This window comes from Callorhinus ursinus, unplaced genomic scaffold (assembly GCF_003265705.2).
Source record: "Callorhinus ursinus isolate GAN/ISIS: 27379988/994484 unplaced genomic scaffold, GSC_fseal_2.0 scaffold5, whole genome shotgun sequence".
Lineage (NCBI taxonomy): Eukaryota > Metazoa > Chordata > Mammalia > Carnivora > Otariidae > Callorhinus > Callorhinus ursinus.
This window is the reverse complement of record NW_027397067.1, coordinates 64,496,198-64,521,118: the sequence shown is the minus strand read 5'-3', so window position 1 is coordinate 64,521,118 and position 24,921 is coordinate 64,496,198. Positions and strand designations below refer to the sequence as shown.

Here is a 24,921-nt window from a genome sequence, read left to right as displayed (position 1 = left end):
GAGGAGGAGGAGGAGGAGGAGGAGGAGGAGGAGGAGGAGGAGGAGGAAGAGGAAGAGGAGGAGATAGCAGGAGGGGAAGAATGAAGGGGGCAAAATCGGAGGGGGAGATGAACCATGAGAGACGATGGACTCTGAAAAACAAACTGAGGGTTCTAGAGGGAAGGGGAGTGGAAGGATGGGTTTAGCCTGGTGATGGGTATTGAAGAGGGCACATTCTGCAGGGAGCACTGGTTGTTATAGGGAAATAATGAATCATGGAACACTACATCAAAAACTAATGATGTAATGTATGGTGATTAACATAACATAATAAAAAAATAATTTAATAAAAAAACTAATGATGTAATGTATGGTAATTAATATAACATAATAAAATTAAATTTTAAAAAAATCTCCCCAAAACAAGAGTCCAGGGCCAGAGGGCTTCCCAGGGGAATTCTACCAAACATTTAAAGAACTAATACTTATCTTCTGAAGTTGTTTCAAAAGATAGAAATAGAAAGAAAACTTCCAAAGTTGTTCCATGAGGCCAGCATTACCTTGATCCCCAAATCAGACAAAGACCCCACCAAAAAGGAGAATTACAGACCAATATCCCTGATGAATATGGATGTCAAAATTCTCACCAAGATACCAGCCAATAGGATCCAATAGTACATTAAAAGGATTGTTCAGCACCACAAAGTGGGATTTATTTCTGGGCTGCAAGGGTGGTTCGACATTCACAAATCAATCAACGTGAAAGATCACATTAATAAAAGAAAGGACAAGAACCATATGATCCTCTCAATTGATGCAGAAAAAGCATTTGACAAAATACACAATACTTTCTTGATTAAAACTCTCCACAGTGTAGGGATAGAGGGAACATACCTCAATATCACAAAAGCCATATAGGAAAAGCCCACAGCAAATATCATTCTCAATGGGGAAAAACTGAGAGCTTTTCCCTTACGGTCAGGAACATGACAGGGATGCCCACTCTCAACACTGTTGTTCAACATAGTACTAGAAGTCCTGGCCTCAGCAATTAGACAACAAAAAGAAATAAAAGGCATTCAAACTGGCAAAGAAGTCAAACTCTCACTCTTCACAGATGACATGATACTTTTTGTAGAAAACCCAAAAGACACCACTCCAAAATTGCTAGAACTCATACATCAATTCAGCAATGTGGCAGGATATAAAAGCAAGGCACAGAAATCAGTTGCATTTCTATAAACTGAGACAGAAGAAAGAGAAATTAAGGAACTGATCCCATTTACTATTGCCCCACAAACCATAAGATACCTAGGAATAAACCTAACCAAAGAGGTAAAGGATCTGTACTCTAAAAACTACGGAACACTTATGAAACAAATTAAGGAAGACACAAAGAAATGGAAAAAAAATTCCATACTCGTGGATGGGAAGAACAAATATTGTTAAAATGTCTCTGCCACCCAGAGCCATCTACACATTCAATGCAATCTCTATCAAAATACTAACAACTTTTGGGGTGCCTGGGTGGCTCAGTTTGTTAAGCAACTGCCTTCGGCTCAGGTCATGATCTTGGAGTCCTGGGATCGAACCCTGCATCGGGCTCCCTGCTAGGCAGGAAGCCTGCTTCTCCCTCTCCCACTCCCCCTGCTTGTGTTCCCTCTCTCGTTGTCTCTCTCTCTGTCAAATAAATAAATAAAATCTTAAAAAAAAAAAAATACCATGAACTTTTCTCACAGCGCTGGAACAAACAATCCTAAAATTTGGATGGAACCAGAAAGACCCCAAATAGCCAGAGGAATGTTGTAAAAGAAAGCTGTTAGTTACTTCTTATTTTTTAATGACAAACTGTGTGGACATTAAAACACAGGGCATCTTCTGTTTCTTTACATAAATTTGCCAGGGGATGGGAGTCTAAAGCTAAGCAACCTTGATTTTAGTACATGGGCAGAAGTAGCCTTGCTGGCCCATGCTGAAATCCCCATGCTCCCCCGCACTCCTGGCCCTGAACTTTTCACATAAAAATAATTCACCTAGACTAATATGCAGAGTGAGATTAAAACTTTAGAAAATGTAAACACTGAGAGATTATGATAAACAATAAAAAGAAAATAGTACTAACCTAGAAAACTAAGATGAACACGCAGGCAAAAACATATAGTTCTATCTTCTGCCTAAAACTTTTAGGATTAACCTATCTAAAAACTTTTATCATCTGTAGGTTCCTAAAGAGTGGCTTCAAATGTGGGATATATACTTTTGGGGAATGCTTAAGATGCTCCATTAGGTTGAAGGAAGAAAATAACTTCAGCCTTGTATGTATTTGTTAACATGTCAATTATTTTACAAATATTTAAAACATAGATGGACAAGGGAGGCCTCACACAGGTCACCTAGCAGGTGGTCACCTATTACTCAAGAGATGTCCAGAGGGAAGAGAGGAAGTCCCAAAATGTGGAGGGATTTGCCGTGAAACTTCCGTTTTTCTTTTTTTTTAAAATGCATTGCAATAATTTGCAGTTTACTTTTACCTGCTTAAGTGAATTTATAAATTATATCAAATAGTTTTTAAAAATCTAATGCTAATGAAATGTGCAAGTGCCTTAAAATACTCCTATTAAGAAATTGAAAATTGAAGATAGTATTAACAATGTAAGCACAACAGCATCGAACATGGACAAAGAAGCTAACCCATTCTACCAGAACAAGCTTTTTATTCCCCATTCTATGAAATAAAAGTAAGATGTTAACCTGAATATTTAAAATTATTTGGGAGACTATGCCAACTATGGATTTGCATCCATTTCAATTAATTATGAAGATCTTCTTGAGGGCGTATTGTGCCTTGATAGTTTGTAAGTCAATAACAGCATGATGTCATCATTAGTAAGATGTAGCCCTTTGATTTTTCTAACAAAGCTTTAAGAAATTTGGAACTAAAGCAGGCACTCTTCAAAATTTTTCTCAAGGCAAAATAAATGCTTAGGGACCACTTTTGAGATTCTTTACTAGCAAAAAACTGAAATCATTGGAGTTCCAGTTACTTTGCCTGCCGCAGACTTAAGAGACAACAATGGGGTCAGAAGGTAAAATGCATTCCTTGTCAGGCAAAAGAGTTTTAAGGCTCATAAAACAAAAACATCTTTTTCAAATTCTCTTCTCCTATTCAAATCTATATATCTTTATGAAATAACTTTTTCAGTAATCACAAGACCTTAAAGCCAGTTATGAAATAAATTAAATTTAGAACCAAATCTTTGAATTTCTGTAATATGGTGTATTAAACCAATGTTTTATAAAATACTAAGCTTATTAATTTTGTCTTGCTCTTGCTAAATTAATCAAATTAATCAAATGCAGTAATAATAACAAAAATACGTACTGTTATCACAGAAACAATGTTAGGTGTTCACTCCATCATTCTCTTTTTCTGGACACAAGGTAAAGACTTCATTTCCCAGCCTTGCTCACTGTAAGGTCAGGTCATTTGACTGAATTCTGGTCAATGACATATACGTTGAAGAGTCGTGTACTAATATCTGAGCCTGGCCCTTAAAACTTCTAGTGCAATCTTTTAGATTTTACTTCCCTTTTTCAAAGTGATTGTGGAGGCTACAAATTGCAGTGTTGCAATATGAACTCAGCCTGGAGTTATGAAAGAAAACTACCCCAGAAAGCATACTGACATTGGACTCTAATATAAGCCAGAAATAAAATTTATTATGAGAAGCCAATGAAAAGTCATTGTCGTTACTGCAAGGGAGACAGTACTACTCAGATTAATGTAATTGTTAATAATATTTTAATGAAAGCAAAATGTTTTTGTACTGGGGCGCCTGGGTGGCTCAGTCATTAAGCGTCTGCCTTTGGCTTGGGTCATGATCCCAAGGTCCTGGTATCGAGCCCCGTATCGGGATTCCTGCTCGGTGGGAAGCCTGCTTCTCTCTCTCCCACTCCCCCTGCTTGTGTTCCCTCTCTGGCTGTGTCTCTCTCTGTCAAATAAATAAATTTAAAGAAATGTTTTTGTACTATTATTAAAAATAATAAAATTGTGTAATTTTATTTCATCTTGATGTAATAGTTTTTAAATGTCTATTTTGGCACATTTTGTACTACATATAATATATTTCTAAATGTATACATATATTTGGGTTGCATGATGTTTTTTCTTGATGAAGAAGCAATCAAAGCCATTTAGAGGTAGTTAACCAGAAATATATGGTTAGTTAATAAATTGTCATCACGAGCTATTTAATTTATACCCTATTTAAGGGTTTTAATAGGATACCCTCAGACTTGTTATTTTCACAAATCTAATCCATATATCTAGGTCCTAAAAGACAAGAAATGGATGCTAGTTGCAACCTATTGCCATACATCTCTTCTGATCTTCACCCAATTGTAGTTGCTATAGGTCACCATACCCAAGTAATGATTTCATAAAGTAGAGTGTCAGTACCAAGGGATTAAACCAGTTAGTATGCATGGCTGAAGATAGAACTCTCTAAAACACTCAGTATCCTTGAAGTTCCGTAATGTATGAGCATTATGTTTGAGAAAGAAAAACAGAAAAAATGATTCAGTTTTACGTGGAAAAAATTTAAAAATAAGTAAATGTGAATTTTCATCTGGGAGATAGATGTTTATCTCCACATATATTCATGAATAGATGCACGCATACACAAATATGTATGTGCACACTTACACACATATTGGGTATTTATTTTATTGAGTCAGAATTTTTTTTTTTTTTTATCCAAGAGACTCATTTATCACTCGAACTGAAAGAGATTGTGGTAAAATTGAAGTGAATCTTAGCTGCAAACTAAAAATGAGGGTCTTGGGTCTCATTTTCCTGAGTTAAATCAGGATCACATGCTTCTTTCCATGGTTTGATAGAAAATTTTTGTCCTTTTCCAGGTACCAAAGCCAAAGAGTCAATTTTCTTAAGCTCACCGAGAGCACCCGAGGGCTCGTTTTAGAATGTATCCATTTTGAAAATTTGGTGGCTCTTAAAAGTCTAGGATTAAAAGCAATAGGAAGACTGGCCTTTGAAATCTTGAAACTGTTGACAGCTATAAGCTCTCTGGGACCTTCTGGTCACAATAGCATCTACTGAGTGCACTTTTGGCCATGTCTCACTAGAAGTTCTCACCCTATCATCTGATCAAAAGTTTGACCTTTTAGGTCACTTTGTGAGAATTTCAAATATTCTTTTAAAAAGGCAAGGCCAACATTTCAACACAACTAAAGCTAGATGAAAATGTTCATCTAGCTTTAGTGCTAGTGATGGCTCACTCTCTACTTCAAGGAAACCCTTCCAACAGCAGTGCTTTGCCTCATTATTTTTCAAAACAGTGCTATGGTCTGAGTATTTGTGTTTCTCCCAAATTCCTAAGTGTAAGCCCTCATCCCCAGTGCAATAGTATTTGGAGGTAGAGCCCTTGGGAGGTAATTAGGTCATTAAGATGGAGGTCTTATGAATGGGACTAGTACCCTTGTAAGAAGAGCCATGAAAGATGATGATACTCTCTGTCATGTAAGGATGTAGCAAGAAGACAGCCGTCTGCAAACCAGGAAGTGGGCTCTCACCAGACACACTGAATCTACTAGCTCCTTCATCTTGAATTCCCCAGGCTCCAGAAATAAATGCTTATTGTTTAAGCCACCCAATCTATGGTATTTTGTTATAGCAGCTAAGACAAATGGCAGTCAATCAACCAAGCACTCCTAACATAGCAAGCTACTTGGATACAAAATTTATGTTATAAATGTTGGAAGTTGATAGCACAGTGCTATGAAAGCAATTTTGCAACTGTCCGTCATCTTTACTTCTTAGGAGTGACTCAGTTTGTATCAGTAATTGTGGCGAGAGGAACTATATGTTTCCTCTCATCTCTCTTGGTCAGTGGAGTTGCCAATTCATTAGAGAGATGACATTTTGGGGGACAAATGCTCTCTTGGCATAATAAGGTCATGGTTATTCATTCATAAGAATTAGTAACAAGGTTTTCAGAGCAGAGTGCATATGACTTTCTTATGTCCCTGGATTATTTGGGAAAATTTATGTTGCTTCAGAAGGAAGTGGCGAGATGTGTTTGCTTTTAGGTGCTCTATAAAATACCAGATGTAGCCCCAAGTGCATGTTCTCCTCATCTCATCCTTGCCTCTATATAAGTGAGCCAGAAAACCACTAACAACAGAGTCCATCCTTGGCCTTTATGGAACAGCTTTTATTAGGAGGGAGAGCCAAGCAAGCCACTGACATCTAAGGCTGCAACATTTACAAGACACGAGAATGGGTTAACATGGACTGAGATTTTATTATTTGAATAAATAAATTCACCCCCCTCCCCTCACCCACACAGCAGATAAAAGAGGAAGATGTGGTTAAAGGGAGAGAGTACTTCTGCACATTAGGCGGAACGGTAGGGGTAAATGTCTCTGAAGTATATTGCACTCACAGTAACCACTCCAAGAAGGTTATAGAAACAGACCAATATCTCTAAGGAGACAGGGAAAGAAGGGATGGCTACATGGCTTACCTCGTGCAATTTCACTCTTCTACCTTGAAGGTTTGTTTGACTACTTAAAAAAAAAAAAGTTATGGTAGGGATTTTTGTCTCTTTGAGTTGCCGTAACAGAATACCAGAGATTGGGTGGATTCAGCAGAGGAAATCTATTTTCTGACAGTTCTGGAGGCTGGAAGTCCAAGATCAAGGTGTCTGCAAGGTTGGTTTCTGGCGAGACATTGCTTCCGGGCTTGCAGAAGCTGCCTTCTCACGGGGTGCTCCCTTGCACGTGCACAGAAAGAGCACTCTTGGGTTCCTCTTCCTCTTCTTACAGGGAAACCAGTCCTATGGGATTAGGGCCCCACCCTCATACTTCACTCAATTACCTCTTTAGAGGCCCCAGCAATATAGTCACATTGATGGTTAGGGTGTCAACATATGAATTTTGAGGGGACACAATTCAGTCCGTAACAGTAGATGTCATGTTTAAAAAAAAAAAATAAAATCTTATGGGATAAAACAGAAGACTAGCAAATGAAGCCTGGGGTTAAGTTGCTGCAAATAAATGTATCTAGGAAGGTCCTGACTAATTCCATTGACTCAAGTTAACCCTGCACCCCCCAATGGCCAAGGCAAAAATGTCAACAACATAAATTAAAGAGCCCACAATAAATTCTTACTTGCTACTCAGGGGAAACAAAGCTTTTCTTAGAGTCAAGTCCTGAAAGATATTTCCCCCATTTCAATTATACCTGTAGAGTTCAAGCAAAAGCCAGTTTAATAACATTGTGTCTTACTCTATCCCTCACTGCTGGCTGTGGGAATAAAAGCAAATCAAACATCTGGTAAAAGTATTTCTATGAACGGTCCACACAGTGTGTGTCAAACGTATAGCTATTAGGTGACACTCTCAGTAAGCTAACAGTTCAACAATTGTTATTTATGTATCTAAAATAAGCAATAATGAGTAGTATAACATTAGTTTCCATTTTATGCACTTTGTTTTTTAAAAAGGTACAGTATGGTGCATATTTTTAACCAAAAAGAAAAACAAAAAAAAATCAAATAATATGGATACAATGATGCTTTTTCTTCCTATGTCTGTTCTCCATCCAAATGTTCAACGCAGTTTTTATTTTACAAATCTGGGAGGGCAGTGTGAAAACTGCAGGGCATCCTGTGATTTACTTAAACTGTATCTGAGTTGCTTGGGGTTGCATAAAAGGGTGAAGAAGTAAACACATAGGTAAAATAATTAGTCACAAAAGGACTTCAGCATTGGAAGGAATGACTAAATGGCTCAGCAGCTCCGCTGATAAATTAGAAGTTCCTGAGCTTAAGGATTGGCTTCTGAAAAGGAAATGACTATTCTGTGTCAGTTTAATACACCTCAAGTTAAAATGTTATGTTAATCACCATGGGTCGTTGGAACTTCAGTACCCAGTAGATACTGCTCCAGATGGTGATGTTATACACAAAGGAGGCTTGTGGATGTCATCCAGGGACCCCAGGAAACTCTCTCTAAATTAAGCATTCCATCACCTCACTTTCAAAAGTGCTCACTTTCCCTGCCTATGAATCACCAATAGGGGAAAAAATAATTTGGGGGCACCAACTCCAAGAGGCAAGATTCAAATATATGTTTTTATTAGTGACCATGCAACTTCTGAGACCTTTAAAAAATTTGCCCTCTTTTTATTCAGTTAGTAACTATCACTTCAAAACGCAGGGAAAACCTCCACCATAGACAGATCGTGGAAAATGTACACAGGGTGTTGGGAGGAGAGTGTGTGTTTTTCAAGGTAGCAGAAGGTCCTGATCAGAGATCGCAGACTCCAGGCAACGAGTCCAGGCTCTCCTCAGTCCAGTCCCCGACTGTCTCTGCTCTTCTCTGCTCTACCTAAATGAAATACCAGTTAGGAGCTAGCCTGTTCAACTTACTATCTCCAGAATACATGGTAAGTGTTTTTTACAGTTGGAACCTTCTCTGAAATTCTGATATTAAAGATGCTTTTGCTGCCATGTGTGACCTTTTGGACCACTTCAGTATTTTATTATTCAATCGATATGTGTTTTCATCTTGTTGAAGGAGAATGAAACTCCTTTGGGACAGTCCTTTATCTTGTTGAAACTTGCTGTAAAGACAAGGCATGGAGTCCTGCCCTTGAAGAAACAGACTGGCACTGAGGATCGGGAGTTGGGGATGGAATATATTCTAACCCTCACTCTGCTGGTCTAATCATTAGCTATGGGGTTTCTGGCCATTTATTTAACCCTCCCAAGATATCATTCTATTCCAAGAACATGTGGGTGTGTGCGAAAGAGTGGAGTTAGCCGACTTGCTACTGCTGAGTACGAGGTTTAGAACAAACAGCTGAACCCATTCACGTGGGTTTGAGGTTTTAGTGTTCTTGGCCTTGTTTGCAGAAACCTTTCTTCAGAGACGTTCAGCTTTCAATACCTTTAAGAAAATGCATTGAGAAGATCAAGGGAAGGATCACTTTTAAGCTGAGTGCAAAACCCAAAGCTCATTTAGATATCCCTGGCTTATTCCACTACTGGATAGACTTATGTTCTTGGGCAAAGACGACTGTTTTTCCTGGCTCTCCTCCTCAAATATGCAGACAAATCCTCGATGGCAGCAACACCTAGAGAAGAGTTTATAGCCAACTCTGTTAAAGGGAAGTAGGTAATAGGAGTGCTGTTCACTGGTGCCAAATGGCATGGTTGGTCTAATATTGGGAGAAAAAAGTTCAGCATCCTGTGTTGCTATTGATCACCGTGAGTGATTTCAATCTTTCCTGAATTCAAGTTGTTTGTTGCAATGGTTAGCTTAGGTTTTGACCAGGGTAATTTTGAAAAAAAAAAAAAAAAAAAACGATGAATAGTGGTTTTTGTTTGTTTGTATGTATGTTTAAGACCCACTTTTATAGACCTTGCGTTATAACCACCAACACACAAAAGAGAGAGCCTGTTAAATATACTGAACGGGTCTCTGGAAAAGAAGCAAAAATATTACAATGAAAAATAAAAAGATAGAGAAAAGGGCAAAAGAGTGTATCTTTTTAGAAGATTTTATTTATTTATTTGGCAGAGAGAGAGAGATAGTACGCAAGCAGGGCGGAGGGGCAGAGGCAGAGGGAGAAGCAGGCTCCCCACTGAGCACGGAAGGGAGCATGATGTGATGTGGGGCTCCATCCCAGGACCCTGGGATCATGACCTGAGCCAAAGGCCGATGCTTAACCAACTGAGCCACCCAGGTGCACCACAATGGTGTATTTTATGTTTGAACTGGTGTAACTAACTGATTTTTAATGGTCACTCTGTGAAAAAACCTTGGTTTGCATTTTGGGGGGGCCAGTCTTGGTCTTCTAATCTTGGTCTTGAAGATCGTCCCCTCCCCCACTATCATCCCAGCTGTTGTTGCCCATTGTAACTGTGAGGATTCTGCAATAGGAGGTTTAATATTTTATTGTAGCTTAAGATTGGATTTGTTTCTTTCTGTGACTATTATGTTGTCATGGCAGAACTCTTGTGTAATATGAGAACCATAATTTCCATTTCACAAAGAAAATAATGATTCTTCAAGCTGACTTAAAAAGCTCAACATCAAAACGAACAGCAAAGAACCCACACTTACATATCTCACGAATGTACTTGATTCTATAAGATCTAAGGAGGTGGTTATTAATCAGTGTCCTAAGTTATAACATGCTCCTATCATGGAAGCATTTGTCCATTATTTCATATCGCTGGTTCTTTTCACAACATGGAGATCATTTCATTAAGAAGTTCAGAACTTTCACCAGGATTTATGGAGAAACACATTCCTTTATGCCCTGGTTTTGCAATTCCTTACTGAACCTGTATTTTTGGAATTTCCATAGCTTAAAGCAACTGTTGTAAAAGAAACTTGGTAAAGTCCTTGATAGTCAACCTGCTTTGCTTTCTGGATGAATGCCAAATTAATGTTTTCGGTGACAAATTATCTTATTTGGAATTTCTAGATATTTTTGCCAAAAGGACTGATTACGGGTGTAAAACAAAACAAAACAATAAAAGAAAAATGTTGCTCTTATTACATGCAGAATAACAGAGTTCAAACGGATTTTTTGCCTCTTCTTTGGAGTATGCAGACTGAAAAAGATAGATCTGTTCTTTTGAACAACAATCTATTCCCCCCACACACACAATTCTGTGGGTTGAAGGGTGATTCTACTGGTCTTACCTGGACTCTCTTGGACGGTTGCAATCAGGTAACAGCGGATTGACTGGATGGGAGAACCAAGCTGGTTTCATTCATGTATCTGGGAAATGGTGCTGCCTGCCTGTGAGCTGGGGTACCTTGGTTCTCCTCATCTGGACTCCATCCAGAGGACCTCACAGATAGCTCTTCTCCTCCTTTTTGTCCTTCGCCCCATTTCCTTTCCCCTTCCATTTTTCAGTCCTTAATCCTCTGGGTGCTCATGATATGTTTTAGCTTCTCTAGTCCATTCGTCTCGTGAAAGATGTGGACACCTCATGCCTTTGTGTTCTTCTGTGACACTTGCTAGATTCTCGCTGTTTTCTTAGCTACTTTTTTTTTTCTCTCTTGCCACTTATTTTTATAGCTTCGATCACCCCTGGGACTAGTCTGTATTTCTGGTCTGTGTCTATTCATTCTTTGGAGTGAATCTGCAAGACAGAAAAACATGGCAAATTTTCCATAACTAAGTACTGAATTTGCACAGTCCTGATTTATGTACTATGATTCTCTGCAAAGGACTTTTTCACTTCTATGTCTTTTAAAGTCTTCTCTTTTATTTTCTATTCTTGTTTCTTTTTAAATATCAAATACATCTGTCTACTTCATTTTAAAATATGTACTTCTCGATGTCAACTAAAAACATCCTATGGTTCCACTGCCTTTTTTCTATATTTTTCCTCTCTCAATAGGGAAATTAGATGCAATGGTTCACTCCAAAAAAAGCACAACTGGATCCAAGTCAACACAGCCTCTTAAATCTCCTGCCAAGGAGCCGTACTCTCTGCTGCTGGTCATTTGAGCACTTTGACACCTACCTGGGGCTATTGTCACAGGTGTTTATTCTATACTCCATTCAATGTCTGGGGGTCTATACATGGCATCCAGGACTAAATGTAATCAACATACTAAGAAACAAATGGGAAGCACCCAGCAGAAACAATCTGAAAGTGTATTATATCTATCATCCTGAAACCCACAGTCCTAATTATTTTGGCTTAGGAAGAGTAAGCGCTGCAGAGCTTTTAAAAAAAGATCATGTCCCTGAACAGCAAATATTATGAAAACCTCAAACCATCAAATAATAAATAGAATTGTTAAGCACTTTACAAAAGTCCTCTTATTTTGAGTAGTATTGTCCCTAACCATAATAAAGACAATATGAATAAGGATTGCATCTTTGAATTTACTGTAGTCAGAGGTGACTCATATGACTATTTTACCTTGAAGATCTTTACTGCTGTTTATTTTAAAATTTTTTATTGGATGAGTTTTATTCATTATCTCTTGAGTAAAATTGATCTTTCAGTTCTCAGTGCAAAATTTTATTTGCCTTAATTCATGATTAAAATAACATGGGGGATTAAATATAGTACCTTTTCCGGGGTGCCTGGGTGGCTCAGTCGTTACACGTCTGCCTTCGGCTCAGGTCATGATCCCAGGGTCCTGGGATCGAGCCCCGCATCGGGCTACTTGCTCAGCAAGAAACCTGCTTCTCCCTCTCCCACTCCCCCTGCTAGTGTTCCCTCTCTTGCTGTCTCTCTCTCTCTCTGTCAAATAAATAAATAAAACCTTAAAAAAATAAATATAGTACCTTTTCCTTCAAGGTCAGAATAAATTGAGGACCAATAAAAGGGAGAAATTAAGAAACCTGATTTCATTTTGGTCTATTCCTTGAAAATAGCAAAAGGACTTCATCTGTTTGGAGAACTCTCCAAGCAGTTACTGCTACTTACGTTTATTATTTCCATTAACTTTTCCCAAGAAAGGCTCTGGGATCATCTAACAATTTTAATATTTTATAAGCAAAAAAAAAAAGATAAATTCAAATGTGTTGGGGAAAGAAAATGGATAGTTACTGAGAGTATAAGAGAAAAAATTAAAATAAGCAAGACAAAAGAGTTTGAAACCAAGCTGAGTAGTGATTGAGTTTGGACACTGTCTTGTGGGGCAAGCTAAGGCTCTAAGAGTAGATGCAGTCTCAAGGGCCACTTAGCCTTTGAATTGAAAACAAAACCCTTTGGTCTCCTGGTGGTTCACTGAGCCCTTTCCACACCGGACCACACTGCCTCCCTGGAATTTATGTGACACTGTCACCCTCAGCACTGACACACGCCAGTGTCCAAAGCTGCCTCTATGTCCTTAGGTTTGGTGGGTGGTCAATATTATTTTACAGAAAGAGAAACAGAAGTTCCATAGGAGTTAAGTAACTTGGAGAGTGTCAAACTATACTTCAGAGGGCTGATCTAGAAACTCAGAGCACATCTCCTTACCCAGATATTCTTGAGAAAAAGTGATTCTTATTTATTTTGAAGAAAAATAATTTTGAGGGTAAATAGATGTAAAAGAGCTATGTTCTACATTTACAAGGGATTACAAAACACAGCAGTGATGACTTTGCAAATTATTTCTCTAATTTAAAACGTGTGGGGATTTCACATTGAAAAAGGCCATTATTCATATTTTTCTCCAAGTTTTTGAAAGTTCGGAAGGACCAATACACTCACATGGGTTAATTTACCTAGGATGATCATTTCTCAGATATCCACTTTGTAGTCCAGAATAAGAGTTAAGGAGAAGACACGCTCCTTATCCTACAAGAAAATTGGAAAGATCTTAGCTTTGACATGTAATGTTTCCAGATGGTTGAAATCGAAAGCAGACCTCCTCTTCTTGCCTGTTCAGCCAAAGTTTTATGCAGCAGTAAATAAGCTCTTATTTGCTTGTGGCGCATTTTATTGCAGGATACAGAAGGATTGAGGTGACTGATTTTGGGGGGAATGATTCCCTTCTCCGTATATTTGGAAGGGTAGATACTGCTTCTGACTTAAAACAGGAATACATAGCTCACAATTTTAACTTCAAGAGTACTATGGAATTCTGTTGATTCTTTGATTTTATTGGCTTTTCCCATAAGACTTTTCTAAAACTTGCAGAATACTCTCAATTTCTATTTTCTCAGGCTGAGGCAGAAAAGCACGATGATGTTTCTTGCCCTTAAGCTTTAAGTATTAAACATATTTTCATGTAAGTAAAACCTCAGTACATTATTTTTTATTTCATATACAACAATAAACAATTTTATAAAAAATAATATCCTTGGAAATCTATATTAGATTTTTGTAAATGACAATTTTCTCATTGATGGGTGTGTAACCATAAAGGAAACAGTTGACAAATGGATTGGAAAATTCGTTAGTTAGTTTACAAATGTAATTTCAACTTGTTTTCTGACTCATGATTTCTATTCCATTTTTGGTAGAAAATCATGGTAGAATAGGAGAAACCATTTCAGCCATGATCTTTGCTGGATATTTCTGGGTCTTTCCCAATATATTGAACAAAGAGAATATGTACTGATTATATAGAAGAATTAATAGAACTAGCTTGTCAAACACCCATAGTGTATGTGAAATCTGGTTCTAGAATATGATAAAATTTAATTATTATGTGCTGTATTATATGTTTAACCCCTCCCAATCTAGCAAGATTTAAAAAAAAGAATGCAATATTGTTGCACAATCATCTCAATTGCTTTTATCGCCCCTCTATGCCTGCTGAAAGTGCGTAATTCTTTTCCTCATCTTCAAATATATGAATGATGGGGATATCAGCACTGTGAATTTTCTGAGATCTTTAGAATTCAGGTGCTTAATTTAGGGTGAAGCAAGAACTCAGCAAGCGCTGAGAATGGTGGTTGGAAAAAATACTGATTATACTCCCTATGATATAGTTATAAATATCCTCCTTCACAGGCAAGAGGGAAGGAAACAAGGCAGGGACTACACACTTGGGAGAGAGGGCAGACTATGTGATCCTCTCTGGTTCATTTCTATAGACATGTGCTGAGTGTTGATGGTGTACTAGATACTGCCCTTGGCACTTCCTATGGGCTAAATGTTTGTGTCCCCCCCCCCCCAATCACATGTTGATTCCTAGCCCCTAAGATGATGATATTAAGGAGTGGGGCCTTCAAGAGCTGATTAGGTTGTGAGGGTGGAGCCCTTATGAATGGGATTAGGGCCCTGATAAAAGAATCCCCAGAGAGATTTCTCTTCTCTTCCATGATGAGATAACATAGTGAAAAAATGCCATGGATGAACAAGGAAGTGGATCCTCATCAGATACCCAATCTGCTGGGGCCTTGATCTTGGACTTCTCAACCTCCAGAATTATGAGAAATAAATTTCTGTCATTTATTTTTTTTTTTTAAGTAAGCTCTATGCCCAACATGGGGCTTGAATTCACAACCCAGAGACCAAGATTCGCATGCTCTACCACTGAGCCAGCCCAGTGCCCCCACAATTCCTTTCATTTAAGTGGATGGTATGGTATTTTCTTATAGCAGCTTGAACAGAGTAAGACAGCATCTTTATTCAGTGATGAAAAAACACAGTACTTGATCAAGGAATGAATTTGCTTTTAGACTATCTTAACTTGTGTCTGGGTAGAGGTTCTAAAGGAAGGGATTCTTGAAAGAAGTACAACCCAGGAGAGAAAAGAAAAGGGGTTCAAGTGGAGAGGGAAACTGGAAAAGAGGCACAGAATTATGAAACACAGTGCATGCATAGGTGACTAGGGACTAGAGGCAATTTTAATTACTGCAGCACACAATCTGGAGGCAAAGAATATAAGAAGGAACTGGTCATAGTCATAAATAATCTCTTTTTCTCTCTCCTTGTGAGATAATAAGCATGATTATGGAAGCAAATGTGCCTGGTTCACTCTGATAGTCCCAGCATTTAGCTAATGCCTGAGAATGTCTTATTAACGAACAACCATTTATTGATGTATGAGTGCATGACCTGAATAAAAGCAGTATGAATTAGTTCAGAGCAAGGGATTGATTTTTAAAATATTCAATATGTAAAAATGCTGGGACTTGCCAATCAAAATGAAAAACAACATCTGGGTGCCTGTTTTAATTAGATCACACACTCTCCAGGACAAGGCATAGCATAGTGTTAAGGATGCAAGCTCAGGAATGATCTTAGCTCAAATCCTGGCACCCTGACTTCCTAGACATGTGCTCCCGGGCAAGTGATTTAATCCATCTGTGCTTTGGTTTGCTCAAATGCAGAATATAGTACATACCTCATCATGTGGTTCTGAGACTTACAGGAGTTAATTCCCATAAAGCACTTAGAACAAAGCCTGGCAGACAGCATATGTTCAATGAACAGCTCAGATTAAAATCTCATTAAGTCATTAACAATGACTGTTTCATTGCAGGGAGGTGACTTGGCTTCTAAATTTCAGCAATACCTCTTCTTTCAATCCTCACTCTTTCTCTGAAGGGTGTCACTGTCTTTATTTAACAAATGGCAAGTCAGAAGTTCCAAATTAAATGATGTGCTAAATTCACACAGATTGTTAGCACCAGAGCTGGGTTCAGAGCTGGGATGCTTTGATTTCCCCATAGCGCTTTCTACTGAATCTCTCCAAGGGAGAGCTCACAGCTGGCTGTATATGGTGGTAGAGAGCTTAAAAGTCCACTTTCAACTACTTATAAGAACATATGTTTGGGCAAATTGCATCAGACCCAAGATCCATTCGGCCAGTACAGACGTGCCTAGTCTTACCAGATGCCAACACCAAAAGCTTCAAGGAAGTTCTACAAACATGTGATTTTTGTTATAGTCCATTAAAGATCTGTCTTCCGTAAATTTAGCTAAAATGTTTTTATGCCTAAAATGAATTTTCTTTGACCATGAGTTCTACCTTTACTTGAGATTCTCGCATAAGTAGTTTTCATCTGCTTCTATCTTCCTCAACCAGGAGAGTTTTGTGTTCATCATGTACTAATCTTTATATCACTTCTCTTGTGGAGAAGTAAAATATTGGAGAAATAAAAATGAAGGTAAAGAGAGTGGGATTGTAGGAGTCATTGCAATTCAGCTTTGGGAGAAAGAAAGGAATTTTAATAATAAAAAAAATATCTTAGAAATGCCTTTGAGGGCCTGCCCACAGTGATGAGCAGACTCAGAGTGGAGAGAGCCCCAGAGAGCTGGAGTGCTGCGCACTGTGGCCCAGCAAGGAAGTGAAATTACTAACTGGAATTTGCCAGCTCCGTCCTGGACACTGGATTAAATCAAGGTCCTCCAAATCTTTTTCTGTCAAAAGTTACTTTGAATTTCTAGGAGGAATAAAGAAAGGATTTAAATAGGGTGCCAAAGATGAGTCAAAACTTCATAAAATGTCTGAAATGAATTGAATATATGGACAAGGAATCCAGCCCTAGAAAATAAATAGGTCCCTTGGGAGAGTCCTCTCTTGTAGTCTGTGGACAGGGCTGATTGCTGAGGTTTATTATCTGTCTGCTGGAGAAGGATAGACATTGAGAACAAGCTGTAAGAAATTTGTACAGCAGTTTGGAAATAATGTTACATTTCTGTCATTTGGTTGTAAAAAATGGCCATAATGTATGCCTTCCTTCGGTTTCTTGTGTTGCTTTTGTTTCTTACGTATTTACTTGCTTTTTCATTTTATGCTTCTAGTGATTCCTTCTTTATTTTATTTTACAAAAATATCAGTCAAGGATGGATTGGGGAAGGAAAAAAAATTGACACCTTTCCATAGATAGTTTGAGAAGTACTATCTTAGATTGAATGTTTTTTTTTCCAAAAAAGTGTAGCAAATTTACAATCATCACATTAAAACTGTGGGGGAAGGAAATTTAAAAAGTTACCACCAGGCAAGAGAAGGTGATTTTACATGGTCCGGTGTTCTTATTTTAAGATATACAAAATATCATTGACAATTGTATTAGGTAATACATTGAATTTATCCTTTTTATTTCATATACACACAATATGTATTATAAGTATTTCGATAATTGCATTTGTAGCTATATCTCCTAATCATAACTTAAAATTTATATTACATAAGTTTTAACAGCAATTTCTTTGCAAGAAAACTTTTTGGGACTATAGTCTTCAGCTGAGAGGACTATACAGCATTTTATATTTCCAGTCTGCTCATCTTCTCGAGATTAGAGTTCCCATATGTTAATGACCTAGAATGTTCACACTAAATCCTTATGTTTTTTCTGGAATTTACTTGCTTCAAAAATATAATAGGCAATGTTTACACTAGAGAGCAATTTTTTTTTCATTGTTTCCAATATTCTTAATTCCTGTGGACATTTCTATTTTGCTTCTTTTTAGAAGCTATGAGGGAAGGAAGCATGGTGTTCGGGGATTTATTTTTTAAAAAAGACATCCCTGTGCTGGTACACCCGAGGGATGTGTCCACCCACACACATCCCTTAGGTCATGCTCTGGGAACGGGGGAGCCTGAGTTAGAGCCTGATTCCTGTGTGACCCTCTTCCCTGAGTCCATAGCCCTTAGGTGACTGCGACAGAAGTGTGAGCAACCAAAGGCCCAGGTGAGGCCCAGGAGCGTCTGTGGCGGAAGTGGCGGACAGAGATCTGATGTGTCTGGGGTGTCCATATGCCCACAAGATCCTGGAGGTAAGAGACTGAGCTCAGTAGGGGTGATAGTGCAGGAGAAAGGGCCCTCCCCTTATAACTTTAGGTACAAAGCTGAGTTCAGAGTTGGAGATACCTGAAAACAAGGCTTCAGAAATCTTGATGAACTAAACATTACTACAATCTCTTCTAGGGGACAGTTGGCAATACCAACAAATGTTGTAAATTCACATCTCTACTTTGAGGACTTTGTCCCACACGTAATGCTAAATCATGTGCAAGAAAGCGCCTTTCTTCACTGAATCATTTGTTTAAAGAATGGTTGGATATTTCCTTTGTTTCAGACACTGATTTAGGTGCCAAGGATACAGGAGTGAACAAAATACATAAAGTCTTTGTACTTAGATTACAGGTTAGTGGGCGAAAGCAAAGTATAAATAAATAAACTGAGATAAATATAATTAGATAAATTTATAATAATATGAAAGGGATAAGAGTGGGAATTGGAAGACTAAATGGAGACATTATATGTATATAACATTTACGTTCATACATACATGTATTTCCATTATAATAATGCTATCCATAGGTGTTCATTAAAATAATGCTACAGTGGCAAAAAATAACAGGAACCAACTAAAAGGTCTGTTAATATGGAATTGTTTGAAAAAACTAAAGTATAGCTAGGTAAATAATGTTTATCATATAGCTGTTAAAAAATGAAGTAAGGCTTTTTTTAAAGATTTTATTTATTTATTTGACAGAGAGAGAGCACAAGCAGGGGGAGCTGCAGAGGGAGGAGAGGGAGAAGCAGACTCCCCACTAAGCAGGGAGCCTGACTTGGGGCTCAATCCCAGGACCCTGGGATCATGACCTGAGCTGAAGGCAGATGCTTAACTGGCTGAGTCATCCAGGTGCCCCAAAAAATGAAGTAAGGCTTTTTGCATATGCTGATGAGGTACTATCTCCAACACAGGAAAAAAACCCCACAAAATATCATATGTTGTATATTACAATAATGTTTCATTTATATAAAAAAGCAAAAGAATATATATTTGCATATGTATATATGTACACACACACACACACGTGTGTACCTGTGTTTGTATACCTGCATGGAAAATTTCTAGATAGCTAGAGCAAGAGCCAATAGTGGCTTCTTTGGTCAAAGGGAGAAGGAAGTATGTTATCCATTACATATCTTTCTGCCCTGTTTTAACTTTTTACCATGTGTATGTATTACTTTTCAAACAAATGGTTGTTTTAAAAGGCCAGATTAGGTTAAAAAGGAAGTGTTGTGGTGTAGACCGAGAGCAGTGGCATTCCAACCGGTGCATGCGCTATGGCTGCGGAGAAGAAAACACTCCCTCTGGGTGAGGAAAGTGTGAACGAAGGAGAGAAAAATCCAGGAGGTTGGTGTAGATGAAACTCCAGTGAATACGTTTCCAGAGACACACCTAAAGTGGGGAGAAGCAGCTGAACCAGTTTTGGAACAGGAGTTGCTCTCACATCCAACTGAGAATAAATTAAAATCACCGGAGTTTCCAGGATGGGAAGCAGGATCATGGCAACGAGAAGTTATGGTTTGATGATAACAATGTTTGATGGTTTCAAGGGCTGTGACGTTGCTTTCTCAAATAAGCTGTGAGCCTGGAACATAAGACAGAGACAGAAGTTCCGGGTCCAAGGTGCTGGGCTAGACTGGGTGAAGCACCGGTGGAGGGAAGGTCCTTGGGACAAGGAGCCTCTAGAGTCGAGTCCTGCTACAGGCAGCATCCAAAGGCCACGCTGCGGAGGAAGCTGAGACCCTCTCTCTGGAGCAGACAAGGAGCAGGAGGGTAGGCAGAGAGAATGAGATGTCAGGACAGAGCCCCACGTTCAGAACGGAGGCTAGAAGGCAGATCTGGAGAGGTGCCCGGGGCTTGGGAACCTTTGAGACCTTTGCTCCGGGCCCTCTGCTGGTACACGGGAGCACCTGTCCCAGGCTTCTGATTGAGCACTAGCGGAGGGGCCCAAGGCATCTTCCACCTCCCGCAACTCACAGTTGCTCCCCTTTCTCATCTTGGTCAAAAGCAGACCAGCCCCTGGGTGCCACTTTGGAGGATTCGGGACACCTGTACCAGGAGAAAATTTGGTATGAGATAAAGAATTTGGTATGAGATAAAGAAGTCAGACTCCTGGGGTCAGTCATCACTTCCTGGTTTGAGACCTCGGGCAAATAATTTATCCTCTCTAAACCTCAGTTTCTTCATCTGCAAAATGGAATAATAATAGTACCTACCTCATAGGGTATTATTGTTAGCATTAAACGAGATAATGTACACAAGTGCCTGGCATGTGGTAAGTGCTCAGTACAGGCTGATTGATGTTAATGATCATGGGGGTAGAGCAGCATTACACAGGCCAGGGAATGTGTACATGACATTGCTGCATTCAACCTCAGCTTCAAGGCGAAGTTTATTCATTTCTCTCCTCAGTGATCTGGCGGGAGCAGAAAGTGCTAGAAGTATGGATGAGGGTCAAGAAGAGGAAGCCAGCTGGAGTTCTTGCAACCCAGCCATCTAGCTAGTGCAATGAGCCATAGAATGAGCTTAGCTCTTCCCACCCCACCTCTCCCTCCATGCCCTTGTATCCCCAGGCTGGGAAACATCTGTTACATAATCATTCTCATGAATATGGGGATTTATCTGTAGTTTCATGCATTGTATCCTTATCATCCAGAGCTATACAGAGCCCAAAACTAGCTGTGGGTCTTATCGTAATTAATCTTACTAATTAGGTTTTCTACTTCCTTTGTTTCCTGCTTCCCATTCCTTTAGAACTGACACTGGGAATTTTATACTAGAAAGTTGCAGCTGTGTTCATATGCCATGGAGCTCCACTTACAGAAGGGAATTCCATGGCCCCATGAGTTCAGTAATCTAACGTCCATGTACATTAATCTTTACTCTGTACTGGAGGTAATTCAAATTTTCTGCCCATTTGAGTGTTCAGTGAATGCTTTCTTGGCCTGGTGTGAAGGTATTGTGGTGGGGTATTTTCTCATGGTGCTTGGGAGTTAGGACAAATTTCCTAGAAAGTTTCAATTAAATGTACATTAGTTTCCTATTGTTATTCTAAGAAATTACCATGCACTTAGAAGCTTAAAACAATGCAAATTTATTATTTCAGTTTTTGAAGGTCAAATTCTGGGCAAAACAAGGAAGGGTCAGCTAATTCTCTGCTTAGAGTCTCACAAGACTGATACCAAGGTATCAGCAGGGCTTTACTACTTTCTGGAAGGCCTGTAGGTAAGTCACTTCAAACTCATTCAGGTCGTTAGAAGAATTCAGTTTCAAGTGGTTGTAGGACTGAAGTCCCCATTTTCTTGCTGATTGCCTGCTAGGGGGTTCATTCCTGTCTTCGAGAAGCTACTTACATTCTTTAGCTCCTGGCCTTTTATTGCCATCTTCAAAGCCAGCAGTGGTAAATCAAGTCAAACTTCAAATCTCTCTGACCTCCTCTTCCGTCACATCTCTCGGCCTGGTGTTCAGTGTCACAGCCCAAAAATTTTACTTTTGCCAGGTCTCAGTAGATTCAAGGTCCGACAAGTTAGTAAGACCAAAACAGGGGCATGAGTAGGTTTTAACTCCAACTTAGTGCCGGTGGCTGCCACACATGCTGTGTAGAGCAGGATACTGAGTCTCTAACGAAGTTCAGCAAGACCTAAGCTGTAACGAATACTTGGTGACATCACCTATGTGTACTTGTATGGATCTACAGGTGGTGAATGGAGAAAGTCTCAGCACGGGTGTCACGTGCAGTACAGCACCTAACATACAGCCTATCATACCCACAGATTTTTCCGTAAATAGACTTTGTTTGTTCTCTGAGTTACTTTCTATGTTAGAGCTCCTTAGAAGATGAAGTCACAGTTGGAAGGTTATTCCAGTGATGCTGGTCAACTCTAACTGTTCTCTTGTATCTGTGGTTAGACTGTTGACCTTGACACATTCTGTATTGCTGTTCATGCTCTAGTGTTAGGATGCTAATCCAACCAGCTCAGCAAAGCTGTATGTTGATGTCGTGACTGGAATTTTGGTGTCCCCAGGCCCCATTCTTGGAGGCACACCTGCACTATAGGCTCTTATCTCCATTTCTCCCATTTCTTCCCAAATGTACACTCTTCTCCAAAAGACCACTCACTGGTTCCTGTTCTTTGAGTTCTCTGGGTCTTCAAATACGTTGTTCGGTCATGTATAATGCTCTTCACCCACATTTCCATTTGTTATAATTCCTAGAACCAATCTCAAATGTCATCTCTTCAGGAAACCTTGTACAAATCATCATAATAGTTAATATATTTTAGATAAAAACTAGGTCAGACACCAGTACCTTTACTCAGGATTTAGAAATTAATTCTTCTAATTAGTTTATAAGGTGAATATTATTATCCCCATTTTTAAGATAAAGAAACAGACTCAAAGTGATTAACTCATTTCCTAAAGTGAGTCCAGTCACTAAGAGCAAAGCCAAGTTATAAACCCATTTGGGTTCAAATGTGAATCCTTTGTTCTTAGTTGGTGTTGTGATGCTAAAATCCTCTATGTCTGCATCTCCTTATGTTTCAATTTAGCCTTTCCTTCATGACCCATCACAAGATCACTGCCTGCACAAAGCTTTCATAATTCCCCTAAGTAGGTCGCCCCTAGATTTGAAACATCTTCTTCTCTTATTTACTCCACTCCTGAGACCCTTGTCATTTCTCTTCTTGTATCACCTTGCATTATTTTCCCTTAGTCTCTACATTTCTGGCAGGCTCCCTGTGACCTCCCTCTCCGCCCCCCCGAGGGCTGGGGCCAGGTCTCATTAACTCTGTCTCATTTAAATGACCCAGCATTCTGCCGGATAAATGTCTGCTAAATAACTGAAGAATTGATCAACACTCCTCTGAGTGGGTTTTTAGAGAGTCTGACATGAGAATGATTCTGCTGATATTAGGGGAATGTAAGAAAAGATGACTAAGTAAGGCATGTGTTAGTTACCTTTAATCCCCTTAATTGAGGCTTTAGCTTAAAGTTAAATTCCAAAATGATTAAAAGTGCATTACTGATCTCACACACCATTCTGGCTGTACGTCAATGCTTACCCACTGGGAGTATCAACCTTCCGAAGGGTAAAGCTAATGTTTGAGGGAGGAGCACCACCACTTAGCCATGCCAGAAGACTTAGGCCTTGGGGATCTGCATAAAACAACCCGCCCCTTTCTTCACACAGCGATGTTACCACTTGCTAATCAGTCAACAACTGGTCTCTGTGATGGAATTTCTTCTCTGGATTTACACAGCTCATAAAGGCAGAACTGTCAGTGGACTTTTCCTTTACTAAACACCGTCTATTTTCATGATAGTGTTTATTTAGCTCTGGGGACAGGAAATTACTGCAGTCCTAAAGATGGGGAGATAGGGTGACACTGCAATTTCCTTTTCATTATTTGAGGCAAGATTGAGAAAACAATATAACTCTATATGTTATTTCAAAACCTTTTGATACTAAATATCTAGATATCTCTCTCTGTCTCTCTCTATCTCCAATGGTTTGTATAATTCTTTCTATATATGCATAATAATTCATGAGATGTTCCTAAACCCTGTCCAAATAAGAGAAGACTCAGCTGAAAGTGACTCAAGAAATTGCGATCTCACATAGCAACGTGGTCAATATGTAGGGTCAGTTAATTCAGTGGTTCCATAGCATCATCAGAGACCAGGTTGCTAATATCTCTTTGCTTTGCCATTCTTAGCGTGGTAGACTTTGTCCTCAGCTTGTCCACCCAAGATCTCAAAGTGAATGCTACGGCTCCCAGGTTCTTACTATCATACAACCAAGTCAGAAAGGGAGAAAGGAAGAAGAGGGTGGTGTTGCATCACTGTTAGTTGGTGGAACAATTTGTCTGGTTAATTTCAATAAAGAACGAAACTCTGGCATGCTAACTAGTTATGCAACCCAGGAGCTGTCGGCGTCCTCACTTTACAAGTAGCATTCAGCCACCCGAGACTGAATAATAACAGGTCTGTGATGCCCTTAGATGTCCGGGGCTGCACACTACACCAGAAGCTGGGCATGTGTGTACCCTCCCTCGGCAGGCACAGGTAATCCATTAAACCCCACTTATGATGGGGACCCTGGATTGACTAAATGAATATAAAATATTCTTAAAATGTGTTTACTAGTTTCTAATACATTACAAGTAATACAAATGTAGTCAAGCTTAGAAGGGGAAGAAGTCTCTGGTTTAAAATGTTTACCTGAGGGTAAATCAGTACTTTCAGCACACTGATAGAGAGTGTATTTATTTAGTTATGGCTCCAATGTTTTAGAAAACACTAAATGGCCAAAAACAGTTACTATAGTTTCTAAACATTTTAATTCTAGATAGAAGTCTTCACTCATTAGCAGGCTATTTTGACAAGTACTTTTTAAGGTCTTAGAATTCATTGTAATAATATTTTGCTAGGTTAACTTATAAAAATGAGTACACATTTAATTTGCTTTAAGTTTATAATACATCAAAGTCAAATAAATGCTATATCACTTTAAATAACTATCGTAAATTTATTTTATTTAAAAAACCCATGTTGTTTTTAAATGGCAATGAATATTTTCTAGCAATCTGTAGCAAGAGACTTTCACTACTTATTAGCCAAGACAAATAATTATTGTGATTGGAAGATTAATTAAGATTTACCTCCAGGAGCAAAAGAGGATTCCTGTCTCT

The 24,921-nt window shown here is 38.9% G+C and overlaps 1 long non-coding RNA gene across 2 annotated transcripts in view; it reads right to left on the bottom strand.

Moving 5' to 3' along the window:
• Positions 1-3,496, bottom strand: part of LOC112823353 (uncharacterized) — a 32,700-nt gene extending 29,204 nt beyond the window's left edge. For both annotated transcript variants that reach the window (XR_003208007.2, XR_012378310.1), the window contains exon 1: positions 3,362-3,496. This is a non-coding gene — a long non-coding RNA (uncharacterized lncRNA). The remainder of the gene's footprint in view (positions 1-3,361) is intronic.
• Positions 3,497-24,921: the final 21,425 nt, after the last annotated feature.